We start from the raw sequence: 8,984 nt of genomic DNA, 5'->3' as shown, positions 1-8,984 counted from the left end.
TTTGCCTTTTTTTTCAACCACTTCAGCATTTTTGAGCTTCTGAAGGTTTAGGAGTTTCTACTTTTTTTCATAATTAGGAAATTGAGAGCTGTGGTTTATCTACTTGTTTCCTGTGAAACACAAAGGGCCTGAGAGAGTGTGTGTGCGTGTGTGCGCACACGCGTGCAAGTTGGGGGGTAGGTAAGGCTGCCTAGAGAGTAGCAGGGTGAGTTTGCAGTATCATGAGGAGACATTTTCTCCAGGTCCCACTGGCATAAAGAGAGGACCGCAGCCACGTCCATCTGTGAGTTCTGGAAAGCGCCGCTCACACCCAAGGTGATGTGCTGCAGCTTGCTGTTGCTGCAGCTCTCAGCCTGAGGTTCAATGGCCACAGCAGTCCTCCTCTCTTGCCAAAGGGCACCGCAGTGCTTGCCCTCTCTTCCTCACCAACATCAGTGACATTTTCCACCATTCAAATCCTTTCCTGCATTGCAATGTCTGCCACAGAAGTGTTTTGTTGGTTAGGAGGCGTTTCAAACAGCTGTGACAAGGAAAGGGCACAGTGGGTGTGAGGGATGGTCCGTCCATGAAGATGCGGGCAGCGCTGATGGAAGTTGGTGGCCCCGTCCAAGCTGCCCCTTCCCATCAGCCCTGGTCCTGCTGCTGGGCTGGGGCTGCCCAGCTGGGGAAATGACAAGCAGGCGGAAGGCACGCCATGATTCAGCAGTGTTCGTTTTTGCAACCAGCTTTCCAGCTGCCAGAAGAAGGCGAAGTTCCTGTATGAAAATGTTTTCAGTTGAATATATCATAAAAAGTAATAATAGATATTTCAAGATGTAAACAGTAGCTTTTTTCCTCCAGAAAAAAAAAAAAAAAATCACAATTACAGCCTTTGCGTGTCATGTAGCTGTTTACTAACATAACATAAGATAACTCTGGGGATCAAAAGTGGGGGAAAGAAACTGGATTAAAGGAAATGTGTTTTTTTTAACCTAAAGTGTTCTCCATAAAACTATTATGCTGATAGGATGACTAATGTAACCAGTGTGTGTTTTGAAGCGTGTCATGAACACTTTTTATGCTTTCTGAACACACAAAGAGAAACCCCAGGAGAGAATTAATTTACAAATCTGATTAAGCATAGTGCCTAAGTGGCAAAAAGCATCATACAATAAATAGTAGGCTCCACAGGTAAGCAAAGATTTAAAAAAATAAAACAAACATACCCTACAAAGAGCCCAGTTGTGTGCATTTTGGGTGGTTTGATGTGTTTGATTAGATGTCAAAGGTACGGACAATGAAAGCAGAGGTCACGCTGAGGTATTACTTCCAACCTCTTCTTCATTAAGCCATCATACCGCCTGCCTAGCGTACAGCATGTATCTTAATTTGGGAAGCAAAGGCAAGCCTGTAAACAGAGGAATGAGTCACAAGACAGGGGTTTTCTGCCTGATGTCAAGACAGACTTATAGCGTGGCCCTCGGCCAGTCACAGCGGAATAAGTTGGGGTGGACCCAGAACCTGTCATCCCCCGGGGGTTTTGTCCCCCAGCAGGCAGAACCTATTCCCCCACCGCTGACCCACACAGTGGGGCCAAAGTACCCCAGCACCGACTCTGTCCCCTTGGGTGCAAGATCTGCGCTGCTTCGCACAAGGCCATGGTGAGGTCCTGCCCCAGTCTCCTCTGGCACAGGTCCCAGCTACCCGAGGCTCCACAAAAATCTACCTTTTGTATGGGTTGTGTCAGCCTTCATTCGCTCATATTTATAGAGCAGTTGATGACAGCGTTTCAGAAGTGAGCAGTGCTATTGCTCAGCAATCGGAGTTGACCTGCCTTCAGGGACTTTCTGAGTTCAAGGGAGTTTGGATGTTAATTACAATCCCTTATAGCTGTAGATCAGGGGTGCCTTCAGACTCCAGATAGATGTTTATTAGAAGTTAAAGCTTTAAGTCTCATCAGTGAACCTCTGAATATTACAGCTATCTCTTTATATATGGGAATATATCTTCTCACTCCTGGGATAACTGCCAATATACATAACACTTTTAAACAACCCTCATCGTTTTTCATTCAAAACCAGAGAGGTGACAGAGTGACTTGGCATGACTTAGACATGAGCGAGTGAGTGAGTGATGAAATGCCCTGTCCCAGTGCAGTCGTGGCAGCCATCTGATACGGGTCCACCTTCCACCATCCTTACAACATTCGAATGGGAGGCAAAAGTGAAAATCCATCCCTGTATTACACTGGTCCCAGTGAAGAGAAGGAGGATCATTTTGTCGTGAAAGCCCTGAACTGGACTCAGGGTATCCAAGTTACTAGAGGTATCTCATTACCTCTAGTAACGAGATCCAAGGATTTCCCTGTGTTTCTACTTCCCTCTGCATAGGGAAGATTTATTCATAACAACTTTCTCATGCATTTGTCCATTTTCTCTGTGTTGGCTGTAATGTTTTCACATTAAAAAAACCTCTCTCACTGTGTGTAGATCATCTAAGCTAGTGGGACCTTGGTCTCCTGTAGATACCAAGAGACCAGCAACAATGAAGAAGAGGTGAAGAGCTGTCAGCGACCTGACAAGATAGAAAAAGGAGAATCCATTAAGTAATGCCCTGAAACTTCTTTTCTGTGGGCTGGTAAAACATATGCTCACTTACACAATGCAGACACTGTCAGTGAAGCAGGAAGTCGTGTCCTCGGCATCGAGTCTCTGTGCCGTAACCGCAGGGAGTCCAACACCTTGGACATGGCTCGGGCGGAGAATCTGTGTCACACGAAAGGAGAGGAATGGAACCAGCGTGAAACCATCAGCAACAAAGGAAGGCGAACAAAAACAGGACAGACGGGATCAGAGACACAGAGCCAAGTACAAGGCGAAAAAATAGACCTGTGGAAAGCTGGAAAGAAAGCAAATAAACCACCAGCAATTCTCCATCCTGCCCCCCAGTTCCTTCCACCCCACTTGCACCTCGTTACTGAAGTTTTCTCCCAGTGCTAAAATCAGTGCATCGACACAAAGGATGTGGCGCCCCACATGACACTCGCGTGGTAAACATCTGCCTGAGGATGAAGAGTGCCCTTTGTAATTTTTGCATTTTGCAGACACCACATTTAGCAAACCAGTGCTGTGTGGGTCCCATAAGGCTGGGTCCTAACCACTATGTGCTACAACATCTTAGATTCTGATCCCCCAAAAAACAGAGCAACCTAAGTGTTTGTTGGGGTTTTTTTTGCACAAGGTTGCTTTCAGCATGTTGTGCCTTTTGGAGGCCATTCCTTTTCCCCTTCACGCTGTCACAAAAGTGTTTGGGGGTTGTTGAGCAAAGATCTTCCCTTTGCTGGAATTCAGTGCCTCAAGCAAAGCACCAAAACCAACACTCACCTTGAAGGTTTAGCTGGAAAGTATCACAGGAAAGCACCACATACGATCGTTGTTGGCCAGACCTATGCAGCCTCCCACCCGCAATCCCTGAGAAAAGTGTTCACTAAATCAATTCCATCCACCCAGCGATAGTTAGTCTGCCAACACGTACATACTCATTAGCATGACTGATTTCCCATTATCTAATTAATTACTGTAGATTTCACATTTTCACGTTACCTGCTTTGCCATTTGTTTAAGAACAGCAAATGGCCCGTCACCACAAGGTGATGGCACTGAATTTGTCTTTGTCACATACTTTGTATTTCTCTCCAAACTGATGCAAAACTCCAATGGGGCACCGGCAAGAGCAGTCCGGGAGGTCTCTGGCTGCTCCATCCCCTGCCTGAGGCTGGAGCCAAACCTCTCGCAGGCTTCTCATGCTGGAGGTGCCAAAGGTCCCCCAGCTCAGTGCCTCGCTGTCCTCACTGTCAGAACATTTTGCTGATATCCGACCTCCTTGCTGCAATTTAAATGCATTGCTTCTTCCTCTCCTGGATGCTGAAAGCCGATGATTTCCTGCTTGCACTGGCTTTTATTTTTTCACATAAGGAAGGGAGCTTGTTACAGTCATTCTGCCTGACTCTTCACTTGGTTTCCATACTTAAACCAATAAAAGAGAGTGGGAAATTGTGCTTGCTTTATGTGGAATAAGAGACTACATAAGACAGTGTGAAATCAAGCCCATAATTTTTTATTCGAAACCATACGTCACAGATACAGTTCCTGTAGAGTACTCATTTAACATTGTTTCATTTCTCCATAGGAGTAATTAGCTTGCAATGAGGAAAATCATTTAATTAGGCCCACAACTGATTAGAGCCTGGTGCAGAGTCTATCAAAATAAAGGAGAAGATACAAATTGATTTCAACATGTTCTGGGTCAGACCCAATCTTCCAAAGCAAATAGAGAGATAAGACAGCATCTGCTGACTATTCACCTGCCAAGTCTTTGTGCTGATCTCTAATTTTAGGTCCTGCAGGCAATTGTCCAGGTTATTTACCACCTGGGCTGTTTTGATCTTCTCTCAAACGTGTGTATTGATGTACAAGCTCTCTTATCTCTACCACGGTAATATTGGCCCAACTATATTAGCAGTATGATGTTCAGGATCAATACTGATTCCTCCCTCATTCATAGAATCATAGAATCGTTTTGGTTGGAAAAGACCTTTAAGATCATCAAGGCCAACCGTTCAGCAGAACAGCATTTTATTTACCTAATTACCAATATCTATTAAGGGCCTGAACTGGAAAATCTTGAAATGCGTGAGTTGGACACACTACAGAAATGCAGAGTATTATCATTATCATACAATATGGGTCACACCTCTTGTCTTCCTGTCACAGATTCACTTGGATCCATCACAGCTAATACAAGTAAGTGACAGAATCCTATGGCTGGTAGTAGATTTCCATCAGCCACATTAGACATTAATTTTTCCCTACTGGGAACAGAACTCAACAATTTGCTTATAAATATGTTATAGATATCTGTTCTTTGATAAACAAAAATCTGTTCTCCCATATATGTACGCACATAGCTTGGCTCCTGGAGAATGGTTATAGGAAAAGACTTGAGGAGACCATCTCTAATTTCCTTCTCATCTCAAAATCTGATTTACCCAGCTTACGACTCAGTTGATTTTGGATGTCCAAGCACGCAGGTGAGCAATCTCCATGCTTAAATTTGTAAATATAACTTTTTTTTTTTCTTGGTTCATCATCTGTAATAAATATTCTATAAACTAATGGCTGCTAACTGCTTTATTGGTCTCCACAGGACACATGAACTCATTCTTCCATATTGAGATGGATTTTCAGACCAAAGAGCAATAAAAATTTGTTGGAGCTTCTTCCTATAAACTCATCAGACATGATTCACAGATACACAGAAAGCAGATCCCTTCGGTAAGAAAATGCTATTTTTTTTATGTTCAGAGGATAGACGCCATTGGGAATCAAGCACTGACTGATTTTATTCATAAAGCCCACAGTTGCCTCCCTGTCCTCTGAAAGCGGACGTTCTGTTCGCCAAAGGCAGACTGGTTTCAGCTCCGTTTGCTACCACGTGTGCACAACCCCGCTCCGTTTCTCTCTCTGTCCTGGACTGCAGCACTGGTGCGAAGCATCAAGGCAGCTTAGAAGATGATCACAGCGAGGTAGAATATGCTTTTACTGCATGATGTGTTTACAGCAGTTACCTAACAAGAAGGCCTGACTGCAAATTTTATTGGATAAAGGAGAAATGTTTAATTTATCAGCTCATTCAAGCAGTGACCTCAGACAGATGCCCATGCCCCCCAAAATCACTCTAACCCAAAGTGGATCTGTGTCATGGTTTCTTCAAAGCCTCTTTGCACTGGACTAGTCTATATATTTTGTGGAAGCTTAATGCAATACAAATGTACACAAGGCCCTTTTCCTATGCCAGGGGAAAGTAATAAGGCCACAACATGTCTGAGAATCAGATCCATAGTCATATAACTAATCCCTCCTCTGCAGTGTATCATAATGCCGACCATGCCGGACTGGGGACTGGGACACCTGGTCATCCTCCCAGCTCTTCCCCTGCCTTTGCCGAGTGACATTGGCCAGTGGTTTCGCCTACGTCTCGTTTCTTTTTCGTCTTTTAAAATGAAAGCAGTGATACCACTGCCTTTTGTAAAGTGCTTTGAGTGTGGCAGCATCAGTGAAGATTTTTAGGATGATGCTATCCAAAATTGCCAGGCATGGTTTAGGCGAAACAGAGTCAAGGCGGAGCAGGATGATGGAGTCAATCAGTGTCTCTCGAGCTTTTCAGTCTATGCCTCACTTCAATCAGTTAAGAATAATTACACGCCTGATCACAGAAATGGCTGCAGGGCCTGGCAGCAGGGTACTGCACGTCTCGCTGGTCGGGGAGTGCTGGCGGAGAGGGGCGGCCGAAGTCCCTGCAGCCAAACTCTCAAGGACGCTAAGATACAAATGTTGTCTTTCATAATACAGCAATTAACAAGAAATGAATGTTACAAGGGACTGGCATTCAGTTTGAAGTACTATTTTTTCCAGATTTGACCTTCGAGCATGTCTGTTCCATGGCATAAACCCTCACCAGGAGAAATTCAATTGTTTTGGGAAAGCCAGTGACTCAAACAACTGGTCAAGAGTGGGCAGCAAGCTGGGCTAGCAAGCATCAAACCAAAGCTAGCAAAGGACCACAACAAAGGCTAGCAAGCCCCCCAAACCAAATGTGTGGGAGCCACTCAGGTCCATAGGACCCCACAGTATCTCTAGTGTTTATTTGTTGCCGTGGTCCTTGGGCCAAGCTACTATGCAAGCCTGCGCTTGGGTACAGTTCAGGGGGTATGACAGGTCAAGGACCAATCCAGAAGGCACATCGAATGAGTTTACACAGACATGATCCCCCCCCCACTACACTGTCTCTCAACATTGTAGCAGCAACTCATTAACCCCTATACCTCACACACCTTCATGTCACATAATCTCAGCTTTAAGCTCTGAAAGCAGCTCTCCGATGGGCTGCCACGCTTCTTCAGGCACTTTGAACTTAAAAAACTCACCCCAAACTAAAAGCAAACCACACGTAAAATCAAGGGATGACTAAAAGCCGCATGTGCACCTGTAGCAGCCCAGAGGAGATGCAAGGCCAAGCAGCTGCAGTGACATCTGCCATTTGAGATCAGGGATGGAGAACGGTCTTTGGCTCTGCTTTATTTGGCAGGGTGGATATCATCAGAGCATCTCAAATTGGGCTTGGGCACTGACAAAATTGTTACTTCCGAAACTTCTTTCTGTTCAGCTTTCAGGTGTTTTGGCTTCTGCATCTAGGAACCAGAGTTAATGATCTGAATCACAGGTGAGATGAGAAATGGGATTTGAGATGCTGAGACAGGGAGCTGAAACTTGTCAGTGCCAGCTCTGAGGGCAGATCCCCTCCTGTGTGGGAAGACAACTAACTCTTTGCTAATTACTTAAGCCTTGCAAACAGGGGGATGGACCCCAAGGCACAGTGAAGGAGGTTATTTCTGGACGTAGGGATAAGACACAGTAAGGAATTTAAAAGATGGAAGAAAGAAACATGTAGTAGCTGCGATGAGCCAAGTCTGAAAAGCATGGAAGGCCTAATTATTTCTCTAAGGCCACACGTGGGGAATAGTGAAGTTGCTTGAATTATGGATCCTCAACTTCAGAGCTCTGCCCACACCACAGCTCAGGGCAGTCAGTGGTTCTGATGTCACTGATCTCACACACCATGTCACGCCACAGGATGGACTTTGGAAAAGAGAGGCATTATAACATTTAAAAGTGTAAATACTACCACTCCAATCACAAAGTGCAGGCAGTGAAGGAACTGTAAACAGTGCAGGTTGCAGGGTGTGGCTGCTGATGGCTCTCCCTTCTGCTTCTAAATATAAAGTTTTTTAAACTTCACCGTGAAGTGACAGCTATCCCTTATCACTGAAGGCCAGCTGTTTCTTCAGCACTCAGCTGTTCCTGCTGCTTGCTCGTAGAAATGGAAAAAAGCTATTTAGAGACACAAATCTGCAAAGCCTTTGAGCACGTGTATATCTTAGAGCTTGTCCTTCAGTTCTTAAAGTAATTCAGCTGATCTTCTTTCACACCCATTTTACACCTCCACACCCATGCTGACACCAGTCCTGGTTCACTGGCACAAATAAAACCAGATCCAGAACAATTCATTCTAAGTATTTTAAAAGTTTTTTATGGTGCCTCCTGAGAAGGACTCAGCTGAATTCACTCCAGGAGAAACAATCTTGGTAAAACTACTCAACGCTCTCCAACACATTGTTGCACGCTGTACAGAAAGCACCTTTGATGCTACTACGGGTAAATGTGTGTCAGCGCTTGTTTGGTACGAGCCAACTCATGTGCTGTCCTTCCTAAATGCATGTGGATTTCATCAGCAGGGGCTCTGTGTGTGGGGTGGGGGGGGTGGGGGGGGGGGTGGTGGTCACACACACTTACAGTTCAAGCAGATTAATATAGTTTATGACTCCTGAGGCCAAGAGCCACCATGAACAGAAATCAGCTCTGGCTTTTGTGACCGCACTGGTCCCTATTTTGCAGTTCTTAAGACCATTGCATGACATATAGTCCAGCTGGCTTCAGTGGGCCCCCCACTTCCCAAAGCAGGGCAGGGTGGAAGCATAGGGCCCTGCAAAGTGCCAATATCGATGTGAAACCGTGCTCAATCACCTTAAAACAACCATCTTCAAAATACTTCTGTCCACGTTTAAAAGCAGAAAGAGCAATCATGCCGAGTCTGATGGTTTTTACCCCAGGAGTGGTTAGAGGTGCTGGCTGGGGTCCCAGGGAGTGCAGAGGAGGGTGAGGGCAGCTTCATCCCAGCAGTCGGACCGGACAGATCGCCAGGGTGTCCAGGGAAGGCAGAGCTCGGTGGGCTGTGCAGCGCAGGCTATGCACCCTCCTGAAGCACTGCCCCTGCGCACTGCTACCCTTGTGTTTCTAAAGGCAGTGGGTGTGTGCTCGTAGTGTGGTGGGGAGGAGTGGGACGAGCCTCAAGCCTTCAGAGCCTCAGTAAACCCATACCTCAGTCTT

Source organism: Grus americana, chromosome 4 (assembly GCF_028858705.1).
Source record: "Grus americana isolate bGruAme1 chromosome 4, bGruAme1.mat, whole genome shotgun sequence".
Classification (NCBI taxonomy): Eukaryota; Metazoa; Chordata; class Aves; order Gruiformes; family Gruidae; genus Grus; species Grus americana.
Note: the sequence above shows the minus strand (reverse complement) of the source record.